Here is a 14,264-nt window from a genome sequence, read left to right as displayed (position 1 = left end):
AGCGAAAGCTCAAAAACAAAGGCTATTCCAGTGCAAACGGCACCTGGTAAAGAATCAACAAATCCGTTGAAAGCTGATGCTTTGCTAAAAAGCATAATAAAGGAGACAGCTACTCCTCTTCCTGATGGAAAAACTAGCTTGTTGGTTGATACCAATCCTTGTACTGAAGGAATCAGTAAAATGACAACCTTGTCACCCATTAACAAATCTGTGCAGGAGTTTACACCAGATTACAAAAAAGCTCTTAACAAAGAAGCTGAAAGATTTTATGTAATCTACAAAGGACCTCATGCCGGTGTTCATACTGACTGGGGAATTACAGAAACATTCTGTAAAGTTGATAAAGTTACTTGCAAAAAATTCAGAAATGAAGCATCTGCAAGATTAAGCCTTGCCACTTATCAAGACGATACAAGCAAGACTAACCAACCACTTCTTCGACCAAAAATTCATAAAGTCAAAGAAGCTCACAGAGACCAAAGGTTTGACGTTCCAAATGACGTTCAACAAATGGTTAACTATCCTGAAATCTCTTTCGAAGACTTCAGAACAATCTGGAAGAAAGCAAGAGCTGCATGCCCAGAAGACCTTGTTCATGAAAAGTTTTTCACTACGGACAAGAAAACAAAAAGTCTGTTCAACTTCCTCGAAGGATCAGATGCAAAATTAGTCTACCAAGCCTTTCAAGCTGGACTAATCGACAATATCTACCCAAGTTGCAACCTTCAAGAACTCATTTTCTTCCCAAGCAACATGGTAGAATCCATTAAAAACTTTCGAAAGAAAGTACTTAAAGCAAAAGATAATCCGATCTACATCAGATGCATCTCTTCACTCCCAGAATGGATTCAAGAATCAACTCTTTCTCCATACCACTTTCTGGAAATTGGTCTTTCTAAAGCCAATAGAGATATTGAACAATCTCAACCAATGGAAGACAAAGATCTACCTTTTACAGAGATTCTTCATCCCAATCGCATCAATGGTTTAAGAAGAATATCAGAAAAAATCATCGAGATTATCTCTGGTTCAAAAAAGAAGATTAATTATACCAACTCGCATTGTATAATTACAAGCTGGAGTTACAACAACACCAGCCAAGAAGATCTTCGTCAAGCCTCCAAGTTTGGCGAAAAATTCATGAACAATAGCATGGAAGTATCCAATGCTACACGCCAACACTTCTGCCGACATGCAGAACAACTTTTTGAAGAACATCTTTGTCACTTTTGCGAAAGCAAAGATTCGGAGACAATGGAGGGACCCCCCTCTGAAGATGACAAATCATCATCATCTTAAAGAAAGATGCTTCACGTGTCAAATGGCCCCAGCCACTCAAAATAATAATGCGCTTCTTCATTATTAGAAGCTTTCTAGCTGTCCACAATAATGTAATCTTTTGTGGATAAAAACGTCATGCCTGACATATTAGGCAAGGATCAGACCCTCTCAATGTATCTATAAATTGAGAGTTATGTTTTGTTTGAAGGAATCGCAAGAACGAGTGCAAGAAAAAACACTCTCTATCTAGTAAATTTTCAGTTCAATGTCTAGTGAGTAATTCCTCCCTTAGAAGGGGAAAAATGTAAAATATTGTAAGAGTCTTCCCTTTTTGGGAACTCTGTTATCAATAAATCTTTGTTTTGTTATTTTTGAGTGTTCATACAATTTAGAGTGATGAAACTTGTAAGTGACAGAGTGTCAGGTCGACGATGATTAACAGTACCACAGGCACCATGCCAACAGGGAAAGCAACCACACAGACCAAAGAACGACACAGGCTGGCTTGAATAGTTTCTATCTATGTAAGTATAACACTCACTACATCACAATTATACATTTATTGATACAAGAGTCTTCTTTTCACAATTTTTATATTTATTCCCTTCTTTGTTAAAACATAAATTCCGTACACATCCACACACCCCAACTGGTATCAGAGCCTTGATAAATATGGCATTACATTATAATAAAACACTTTACAGAGTAAAGTTTGAACATATTCATAATAAAGAGATTGAAATCTCTCAACATAAAAAAATACTTTTTAATAATAAAAAAGACTTGGTGCATATAGATTTCAGAATTCTACAAGCACAAAATAAACATACTCATGAATATATACCAAACTTGGTTAATATACGTATGTATCTCCTGCATAAGCAAAAAGTACATCAAGAACATCTTGATAGAAATAAAAAATTAGTTTCAAAACTCAGAAAGTTTATTTTAACTTGTTAGCTTTTCTTAAAATGAATAATGAAATTTTCAACAACACTGAAGAAAATAATTCAGAAGAAAAACAAATCTTAACTTATGTTGAAGATGAAGACGGCTTTCATGCAAATCTTTTAATAAAACAAGACCTTCTCTCTCGAGTTAAGAAAATTGATTTAAAAATAAAGAAAGAAAACATTTTCAAAAATGTTCCTTCTAAACTTAGTATTCTAAATCCCCTTAAAAGGAAAAATGAAATCTTCTACTTTGTTAGTACTAAAGAAATGTCCGTAGACATAAAAGATACAATAGGAGCTGTCTTTCTACCCCTTTTAACTAAGGAACAAATACATAATAACTTAAAAAGTATTCCAGTTGAGATTAGATCAAAAATTAGAATGGTCCATATCGGAGCTGTAAAAATTTTGTTAAAATCCCAATTCCAAGCAGGAATAAATTCTCCCATAAAAATGGCCTTAATTGACAACAGAATTACTGACAGACAGGACTGCATCTTAGGTGCTGCAAAGGGAAACCTTGCTTACCAAAAGTTTATGTTTTCAGTCTATCCAAAGTTTGCTCTGGATTTAAAATCTGCAAATATAGATAAAACCTTATCTTTTATACATCACTTTGAAAGAAGTGACCTAATGAGTCCAGGTGATAAACCTTTCACCATAACATATCTCATAGGATATGCCCTGACCAACAGTCACCATAGCATAGACTATAAGAAAGACGAGTACATCGAACTTGATGATGTCTTTTCAGAAATAGGCCATGTCAAAGATAAACAATTCTGCGACATAAATCCTCAAGAAAACTCTTGGGTTTTAAATATAGCTAGAAATAAAAAAGCTCTAGGAGAAACTCTTAGACCAAGAATTTCTATGGATTCACTCCACATAGGAGAAAGCTCGGAGAGAAAAGATAATAACTTAATAAGAAACATGTCTTTAAAAATTGATAGTCTACGCCAGAATATCAAACAAATCACTGACATTATAAATGAATAATAAAATTGATTTTCCTCATTTCTATAAAAAAGGTAAAACAGTCAAAATTAAAACTCTTGACGATAATACTGAAAAGAAAGAATACGTTTTCTCTACTTCTGGTAAAGCTGGTGTTCAAACAATCGTAAATCATTGCAATAATCTCAACCAAATCATTGCAAGATGTCTTTTAAAAACTTCAAAAATAAGCCATTATCTTGGTATTTCAAAAGATATTTCTACAGATATTTCAAAAAATAAAATACCTTTTAACCAATTTAAAAACGATTTAGCCTTTATGGTTAAAAACAATCTTGATAAAAAAGATTTTGAAAAATTCTTCGAAGTTATTGAAAGACAAAATAAATTAACTATCAAGTTAACCCAGTCTATTGACAAACATTCTATTCTTTTAGAAAACTCTTTAAAAAATAACCAATTTGTTGAAGAAGTCGCCAAAAAGGCAAATATTGAGGGCACTCTTAAGGAAACCAACATTAAGATCACTAATATACATGATCAGTTAAAACAACTAATAGGATGACCTCGATACCCGAGCTCAATAGATCAATCACCTCGATACCCGAGCTCAATAGATCAATCAATCTCCTTAATGAAAAAATAGATGGGCTGATTATAAACTTGGACTTAACATTCAATAAATACGTAACCATTACCCAGTTGGAAGTAGCATCTGCAAAAATTATTGCAGACATTACTAAAGAGTTATCTGAAAAGATTGACTCTTGCCCATGTAATAAAGACATACTTGAGCACATCAAGAATATCTCCATCATAGAACAAAAAACCAAGCCTGGAAAATATTCAGGTCTTAAGAAATACTCACCTCCCAATCCTAGTGTTGGAAACCCTGACTTAGGAAGCTCAAAAGATTCCCAGAAAATTAACATTTTCAAGAAAGAATAAAAATGAAAGAAACAATCTCTGAACGTCTCGAGAAATATTTCTTTAACCTTCAATATGAAGATTATGATAAAACTGACCAAAAGCTTATTCAGCTTTTATCTTTAGAAACTGAAGAATGTGAAGAATTGTATCAAAAAGAACCCAAACTTTTTGATCAATATTTTAGAATGACTAAAATAAATGAACCCGACACTGAATCAGAACAAGAAGATAATTTTAAAACAAATACAAAGACTGTTAAGTTCGAATATTCAGATATGGAAGATGATGAAGCAGAATCTTCTTATACAGCCACAAGAAGAGGCAATAAAAAGAAATACGAGTTCAAAATGCCTGTCCACAATGGAATTCCAAATAGTGGCCAAGGACCCAATACGATCAATGTACTCAATATTGATTGTATCCAAGATTTAAAACTCAGAGAAAGAGTTGTAGAAAAATGGGTTACTGAGATTTCACTAATCTTACAAACAAATCCAGATGAATTTGAAAAAGCAAAAAATGTTCTACTACTTTTAGAACACAAAACTGATGGAATCGTACAGAAATTCCTAAGAAACAATAATTGGAATGAAGAACTGCATGGCTCAGATCTTTTTGATAATCTCATAAATGTCATATACACTACTTTCTTAGGTCTTGATTATATTTCTAATAAAGACTTCACCATTAATAAGAAGGTTGACATAGCAAGAGTTTCAATGACTAAACTCCAATTACATGATATTAGTCTTCTCGACAAATACACATGTATGTATGAATCATATTTGTATGATATTCCACAGAGAAGCGAATATGCGCAATGGATATCTGCTTATCTCATGAAAATTCCAATTATTGGAGAAACCTGTACAGACAGATGGAAAAAAGAAGCTACTGGAGAAATCCAGCAAACCAGTCTTTCTTACGCAACAAAAATTGCAAAAGAAGAAATTGATAGAATCTGTCAAGACAGATATAAACAACAAAAGCTTAAAACAATAAGCAAAGATTGTTGTAGCATTCTCTCTGATTTCAAAAACTTTGATATTGGAAAGAAAAATTATACTAAGAAAAAGCATAAAAACAAAAAGAAATACAAATCTTTTTGGAAAAAGAAAAGAAAAAAATTTTCACCAGGAAAATACTTCAAGAAACCATCAAAAGAAACACCTAAGAAAACTACTTCTTGTCCGCAAGGAAAGAAAAAGTGTAGGTGTTGGATCTGCAATGAAGAAGGACACTACGCAAACGAATGTCCAAATAGAAAAAAATACCCTGACAAAGTCAAGGTTTTACAAACCGCTAACAATGGAGGCTATGAAGCTCTTGAAGAAGAGTATGATGGTACGCAACATGTTTTTATATATCATGTTGAAACAGAATCTTCATCAGACACTGAAGAATACGAATCAACAACGGATGACTCAGACTAGTCCCATACATACCTCGCTTTTCAGGGAGGAGGAGATTAACCATTTTTGCGTAAACCTCCAGAAGATTGATGATTCCCTTATCATGAATCTTACTAATCCAAACTCTATTTATGTTTCTGCCTTCCTTAACTTTAAAGGATATAAAAAATTTAGAGTACATTGTTTTGTAGACACAGGTGCATCTTTATGTCTTGCAAGCAAATTCGTCATTCCGGATGAACTCTGGGAAAACGCTCCCAAAGAAATTAGTGCCACTATTGCAAATGGTGAAACCATAAAAATTAATAAAGTTTGTAGAAATATTAATCTCGAACTTTCAGGAGAACATTTCAATGTTCCCACTATTTACCAACAAATTCCAGGTACTAATATAACTCATGAAGAGATTAATAAAGAAAGGATTATTTCTATTCAAACTACCAGGTTCAAACAGATTGAAGATCTTCTTGAAAAAGTTTGTTCTGAAAATCCTATTGATCCAAATAAAACCAAAGGATGGATGAAAGCTTCAATCAAGCTTATTGATCCCAAAACGGTTATTAGAGAAAAACCTATGGTTTACTCTCTACAAGATAGAGAAGAATTTTCCAAACAAATCAAAGAATTACTTGATATGAGACTAATTATAGAATCAAAATCCCCTCATATGTCTCCTGCCTTTCTTGTCAATAAAGAAGCAGAGAAAAGAAGAGGAAAGAAGCGAATGGTTGTTAACTACAAAGCAATTAATGATGCAACTATTGGAGACTCACATAATCTCCCCAATATGCACGAACTCTTGACTCTTCTACGAGGAAAAAACATTTATTCAAGTTTCGACTGCAAGTCAGGTTTCTGGCAAGTTCTACTTGATGAAGAATCGCAGCTTCTCACTGCCTTCACATGTCCTGATGGACTCTTTCAATGGAAAGTACTACCCTTTGGGCTTAAACAAGCTCCTAGTATTTTTCAAAGACACATGCAGAATGCTCTTCGAGGCCTTGAAGGTTTCTGCACTGTATACGTTGATGACATCATGATCTTCAGCAAAAATGAACAAGAACACTATGTTCATGTCACACAGGTTCTCAGAACTATTTTAAAACATGGTATAATACTTTCAAAAAAGAAAGCTCATCTTTTCAAAACAAAAATCAATTTTTTAGGTTTAGAAATAAATGAAGGTACCCATTGTCCTCAAAAGCATATTCTTGAACATTTACATGACTTTCCAAATGTTTTAGAAGACAAAAAGCAACTACAAAGATTTCTTGGTGTTTTAACTTATGCTGAAACATATATTGAAAAACTTGCAGCCATGAGAAAACCTTTACAGGCAAAATTAAAAAAAGATGTCATTTGGAATTGGTCAAATGCTGATACAGACTACATCAAAAAGATAAAGAAAGTTTTAATCAATTTTCCAAAACTTTATCTTCCAAACATTGAAGACAGTTTAATTATTGAAACTGATGCTTCTGATGAATTTTGGGGAGGTGTTTTAAAAGCTAAAAACCCCAAAAACGAAGAACAAATTTGCAGGTACACCTCTGGCAGTTTCAAAGCAGCTGAGAAAAACTACCATAGCAATGAAAAAGAATTACTCGCTGTAAAAAGAGTTATTACAAAATTCTCTGTATATTTAACACCAGTAAATTTCCTGGTTCGTACAGATAATAAAAATTTTACTTATTTCCTCCGAACTAAGATTGCAGGAGATAACAAATTAGGCCGGCTAATACGTTGGCAAGAGTGGTTTTCACGATATACTTTCACTGTTGAACATCTCGCAGGAAACAAAAACGTACTGGCAGACTGCCTCACCCGTGACTTCAGGTATACCTTACATCATCCATGATCTCACTCGCTCCTCTCGAGCCCTATAAAAGGATATGATCCTCATGACATATTTCCTCACAAAAACTTCACCTACAAAAAAGAGAGGGGGAGATTAGAGAAAAAAGTAAACAAAATTTGAGTTTACAAAAATGGAAGACCTCAACACTTTGAGGATGAAGAAACAAATGCTCCTCATAGAGCTATCTGCAATTGAGCAGAAAATCAACTTGTATGAACAAGTAACAACGGTCACCAATGTACCGGAAAGCGAAAGCTCAAAAACAAAGGCTATTCCAGTGCAAACGGCACCTGGTAAAGAATCAACAAATCCGTTGAAAGCTGATGCTTTGCTAAAAAGCATAATAAAGGAGACAGCTACTCCTCTTCCTGATGGAAAAACTAGCTTGTTGGTTGATACCAATCCTTGTACTGAAGGAATCAGTAAAATGACAACCTTGTCACCCATTAACAAATCTGTGCAGGAGTTTACACCAGATTACAAAAAAGCTCTTAACAAAGAAGCTGAAAGATTTTATGTAATCTACAAAGGACCTCATGCCGGTGTTCATACTGACTGGGGAATTACAGAAACATTCTGTAAAGTTGATAAAGTTACTTGCAAAAAATTCAGAAATGAAGCATCTGCAAGATTAAGCCTTGCCACTTATCAAGACGATACAAGCAAGACTAACCAACCACTTCTTCGACCAAAAATTCATAAAGTCAAAGAAGCTCACAGAGACCAAAGGTTTGACGTTCCAAATGACGTTCAACAAATGGTTAACTATCCTGAAATCTCTTTCGAAGACTTCAGAACAATCTGGAAGAAAGCAAGAGCTGCATGCCCAGAAGACCTTGTTCATGAAAAGTTTTTCACTACGGACAAGAAAACAAAAAGTCTGTTCAACTTCCTCGAAGGATCAGATGCAAAATTAGTCTACCAAGCCTTTCAAGCTGGACTAATCGACAATATCTACCCAAGTTGCAACCTTCAAGAACTCATTTTCTTCCCAAGCAACATGGTAGAATCCATTAAAAACTTTCGAAAGAAAGTACTTAAAGCAAAAGATAATCCGATCTACATCAGATGCATCTCTTCACTCCCAGAATGGATTCAAGAATCAACTCTTTCTCCATACCACTTTCTGGAAATTGGTCTTTCTAAAGCCAATAGAGATATTGAACAATCTCAACCAATGGAAGACAAAGATCTACCTTTTACAGAGATTCTTCATCCCAATCGCATCAATGGTTTAAGAAGAATATCAGAAAAAATCATCGAGATTATCTCTGGTTCAAAAAAGAAGATTAATTATACCAACTCGCATTGTATAATTACAAGCTGGAGTTACAACAACACCAGCCAAGAAGATCTTCGTCAAGCCTCCAAGTTTGGCGAAAAATTCATGAACAATAGCATGGAAGTATCCAATGCTACACGCCAACACTTCTGCCGACATGCAGAACAACTTTTTGAAGAACATCTTTGTCACTTTTGCGAAAGCAAAGATTCGGAGACAATGGAGGGACCCCCCTCTGAAGATGACAAATCATCATCATCTTAAAGAAAGATGCTTCACGTGTCAAATGGCCCCAGCCACTCAAAATAATAATGCGCTTCTTCATTATTAGAAGCTTTCTAGCTGTCCACAATAATGTAATCTTTTGTGGATAAAAACGTCATGCCTGACATATTAGGCAAGGATCAGACCCTCTCAATGTATCTATAAATTGAGAGTTATGTTTTGTTTGAAGGAATCGCAAGAACGAGTGCAAGAAAAAACACTCTCTATCTAGTAAATTTTCAGTTCAATGTCTAGTGAGTAATTCCTCCCTTAGAAGGGGAAAAATGTAAAATATTGTAAGAGTCTTCCCTTTTTGGGAACTCTGTTATCAATAAATCTTTGTTTTGTTATTTTTGAGTGTTCATACAATTTAGAGTGATGAAACTTGTAAGTGACAGAGTGTCAGGTCGACGATGATTAACAGTACCACAGGCACCATGCCAACAGGGAAAGCAACCACACAGACCAAAGAACGACACAGGCTGGCTTGAATAGTTTCTATCTATGTAAGTATAACACTCACTACATCACAATTATACATTTATTGATACAAGAGTCTTCTTTTCACAATTTTTATATTTATTCCCTTCTTTGTTAAAACATAAATTCCGTACACATCCACACACCCCAACTGGTATCAGAGCCTTGATAAATATGGCATTACATTATAATAAAACACTTTACAGAGTAAAGTTTGAACATATTCATAATAAAGAGATTGAAATCTCTCAACATAAAAAAATACTTTTTAATAATAAAAAAGACTTGGTGCATATAGATTTCAGAATTCTACAAGCACAAAATAAACATACTCATGAATATATACCAAACTTGGTTAATATACGTATGTATCTCCTGCATAAGCAAAAAGTACATCAAGAACATCTTGATAGAAATAAAAAATTAGTTTCAAAACTCAGAAAGTTTATTTTAACTTGTTAGCTTTTCTTAAAATGAATAATGAAATTTTCAACAACACTGAAGAAAATAATTCAGAAGAAAAACAAATCTTAACTTATGTTGAAGATGAAGACGGCTTTCATGCAAATCTTTTAATAAAACAAGACCTTCTCTCTCGAGTTAAGAAAATTGATTTAAAAATAAAGAAAGAAAACATTTTCAAAAATGTTCCTTCTAAACTTAGTATTCTAAATCCCCTTAAAAGGAAAAATGAAATCTTCTACTTTGTTAGTACTAAAGAAATGTCCGTAGACATAAAAGATACAATAGGAGCTGTCTTTCTACCCCTTTTAACTAAGGAACAAATACATAATAACTTAAAAAGTATTCCAGTTGAGATTAGATCAAAAATTAGAATGGTCCATATCGGAGCTGTAAAAATTTTGTTAAAATCCCAATTCCAAGCAGGAATAAATTCTCCCATAAAAATGGCCTTAATTGACAACAGAATTACTGACAGACAGGACTGCATCTTAGGTGCTGCAAAGGGAAACCTTGCTTACCAAAAGTTTATGTTTTCAGTCTATCCAAAGTTTGCTCTGGATTTAAAATCTGCAAATATAGATAAAACCTTATCTTTTATACATCACTTTGAAAGAAGTGACCTAATGAGTCCAGGTGATAAACCTTTCACCATAACATATCTCATAGGATATGCCCTGACCAACAGTCACCATAGCATAGACTATAAGAAAGACGAGTACATCGAACTTGATGATGTCTTTTCAGAAATAGGCCATGTCAAAGATAAACAATTCTGCGACATAAATCCTCAAGAAAACTCTTGGGTTTTAAATATAGCTAGAAATAAAAAAGCTCTAGGAGAAACTCTTAGACCAAGAATTTCTATGGATTCACTCCACATAGGAGAAAGCTCGGAGAGAAAAGATAATAACTTAATAAGAAACATGTCTTTAAAAATTGATAGTCTACGCCAGAATATCAAACAAATCACTGACATTATAAATGAATAATAAAATTGATTTTCCTCATTTCTATAAAAAAGGTAAAACAGTCAAAATTAAAACTCTTGACGATAATACTGAAAAGAAAGAATACGTTTTCTCTACTTCTGGTAAAGCTGGTGTTCAAACAATCGTAAATCATTGCAATAATCTCAACCAAATCATTGCAAGATGTCTTTTAAAAACTTCAAAAATAAGCCATTATCTTGGTATTTCAAAAGATATTTCTACAGATATTTCAAAAAATAAAATACCTTTTAACCAATTTAAAAACGATTTAGCCTTTATGGTTAAAAACAATCTTGATAAAAAAGATTTTGAAAAATTCTTCGAAGTTATTGAAAGACAAAATAAATTAACTATCAAGTTAACCCAGTCTATTGACAAACATTCTATTCTTTTAGAAAACTCTTTAAAAAATAACCAATTTGTTGAAGAAGTCGCCAAAAAGGCAAATATTGAGGGCACTCTTAAGGAAACCAACATTAAGATCACTAATATACATGATCAGTTAAAACAACTAATAGGATGACCTCGATACCCGAGCTCAATAGATCAATCACCTCGATACCCGAGCTCAATAGATCAATCAATCTCCTTAATGAAAAAATAGATGGGCTGATTATAAACTTGGACTTAACATTCAATAAATACGTAACCATTACCCAGTTGGAAGTAGCATCTGCAAAAATTATTGCAGACATTACTAAAGAGTTATCTGAAAAGATTGACTCTTGCCCATGTAATAAAGACATACTTGAGCACATCAAGAATATCTCCATCATAGAACAAAAAACCAAGCCTGGAAAATATTCAGGTCTTAAGAAATACTCACCTCCCAATCCTAGTGTTGGAAACCCTGACTTAGGAAGCTCAAAAGATTCCCAGAAAATTAACATTTTCAAGAAAGAATAAAAATGAAAGAAACAATCTCTGAACGTCTCGAGAAATATTTCTTTAACCTTCAATATGAAGATTATGATAAAACTGACCAAAAGCTTATTCAGCTTTTATCTTTAGAAACTGAAGAATGTGAAGAATTGTATCAAAAAGAACCCAAACTTTTTGATCAATATTTTAGAATGACTAAAATAAATGAACCCGACACTGAATCAGAACAAGAAGATAATTTTAAAACAAATACAAAGACTGTTAAGTTCGAATATTCAGATATGGAAGATGATGAAGCAGAATCTTCTTATACAGCCACAAGAAGAGGCAATAAAAAGAAATACGAGTTCAAAATGCCTGTCCACAATGGAATTCCAAATAGTGGCCAAGGACCCAATACGATCAATGTACTCAATATTGATTGTATCCAAGATTTAAAACTCAGAGAAAGAGTTGTAGAAAAATGGGTTACTGAGATTTCACTAATCTTACAAACAAATCCAGATGAATTTGAAAAAGCAAAAAATGTTCTACTACTTTTAGAACACAAAACTGATGGAATCGTACAGAAATTCCTAAGAAACAATAATTGGAATGAAGAACTGCATGGCTCAGATCTTTTTGATAATCTCATAAATGTCATATACACTACTTTCTTAGGTCTTGATTATATTTCTAATAAAGACTTCACCATTAATAAGAAGGTTGACATAGCAAGAGTTTCAATGACTAAACTCCAATTACATGATATTAGTCTTCTCGACAAATACACATGTATGTATGAATCATATTTGTATGATATTCCACAGAGAAGCGAATATGCGCAATGGATATCTGCTTATCTCATGAAAATTCCAATTATTGGAGAAACCTGTACAGACAGATGGAAAAAAGAAGCTACTGGAGAAATCCAGCAAACCAGTCTTTCTTACGCAACAAAAATTGCAAAAGAAGAAATTGATAGAATCTGTCAAGACAGATATAAACAACAAAAGCTTAAAACAATAAGCAAAGATTGTTGTAGCATTCTCTCTGATTTCAAAAACTTTGATATTGGAAAGAAAAATTATACTAAGAAAAAGCATAAAAACAAAAAGAAATACAAATCTTTTTGGAAAAAGAAAAGAAAAAAATTTTCACCAGGAAAATACTTCAAGAAACCATCAAAAGAAACACCTAAGAAAACTACTTCTTGTCCGCAAGGAAAGAAAAAGTGTAGGTGTTGGATCTGCAATGAAGAAGGACACTACGCAAACGAATGTCCAAATAGAAAAAAATACCCTGACAAAGTCAAGGTTTTACAAACCGCTAACAATGGAGGCTATGAAGCTCTTGAAGAAGAGTATGATGGTACGCAACATGTTTTTATATATCATGTTGAAACAGAATCTTCATCAGACACTGAAGAATACGAATCAACAACGGATGACTCAGACTAGTCCCATACATACCTCGCTTTTCAGGGAGGAGGAGATTAACCATTTTTGCGTAAACCTCCAGAAGATTGATGATTCCCTTATCATGAATCTTACTAATCCAAACTCTATTTATGTTTCTGCCTTCCTTAACTTTAAAGGATATAAAAAATTTAGAGTACATTGTTTTGTAGACACAGGTGCATCTTTATGTCTTGCAAGCAAATTCGTCATTCCGGATGAACTCTGGGAAAACGCTCCCAAAGAAATTAGTGCCACTATTGCAAATGGTGAAACCATAAAAATTAATAAAGTTTGTAGAAATATTAATCTCGAACTTTCAGGAGAACATTTCAATGTTCCCACTATTTACCAACAAAATTCAGGAATTGATATCATAATTGGTAACAACTTCTGTCAAGTCTATGGACCATTCATACAATGGATAGATAGAATTGCCTTTCATCTTAATAATGATATGGTAATTATAAAAAAGGTTACAGAGGCCTATAGCAAAGGAAAACCAGGTTTTCTTGAAACTCAAGAAAAAGGTTCTAAAGAAAAACAAATTCCAGGTACTAATATAACTCATGAAGAGATTAATAAAGAAAGGATTATTTCTATTCAAACTACCAGGTTCAAACAGATTGAAGATCTTCTTGAAAAAGTTTGTTCTGAAAATCCTATTGATCCAAATAAAACCAAAGGATGGATGAAAGCTTCAATCAAGCTTATTGATCCCAAAACGGTTATTAGAGAAAAACCTATGGTTTACTCTCTACAAGATAGAGAAGAATTTTCCAAACAAATCAAAGAATTACTTGATATGAGACTAATTATAGAATCAAAATCCCCTCATATGTCTCCTGCCTTTCTTGTCAATAAAGAAGCAGAGAAAAGAAGAGGAAAGAAGCGAATGGTTGTTAACTACAAAGCAATTAATGATGCAACTATTGGAGACTCACATAATCTCCCCAATATGCACGAACTCTTGACTCTTCTACGAGGAAAAAACATTTATTCAAGTTTCGACTGCAAGTCAGGTTTCTGGCAAGTTCTACTTGATGAAGAATCGCAGCTTCTCACTGCCTTCACA

The sequence above is a fragment of the Lactuca serriola genome, chromosome 2 (assembly GCF_051521515.1).
Source record: "Lactuca serriola cultivar US96UC23 chromosome 2, Lser_US96UC23_V15, whole genome shotgun sequence".
NCBI lineage: Eukaryota > Viridiplantae > Streptophyta > Magnoliopsida > Asterales > Asteraceae > Lactuca > Lactuca serriola.
Note: the sequence above shows the minus strand (reverse complement) of the source record.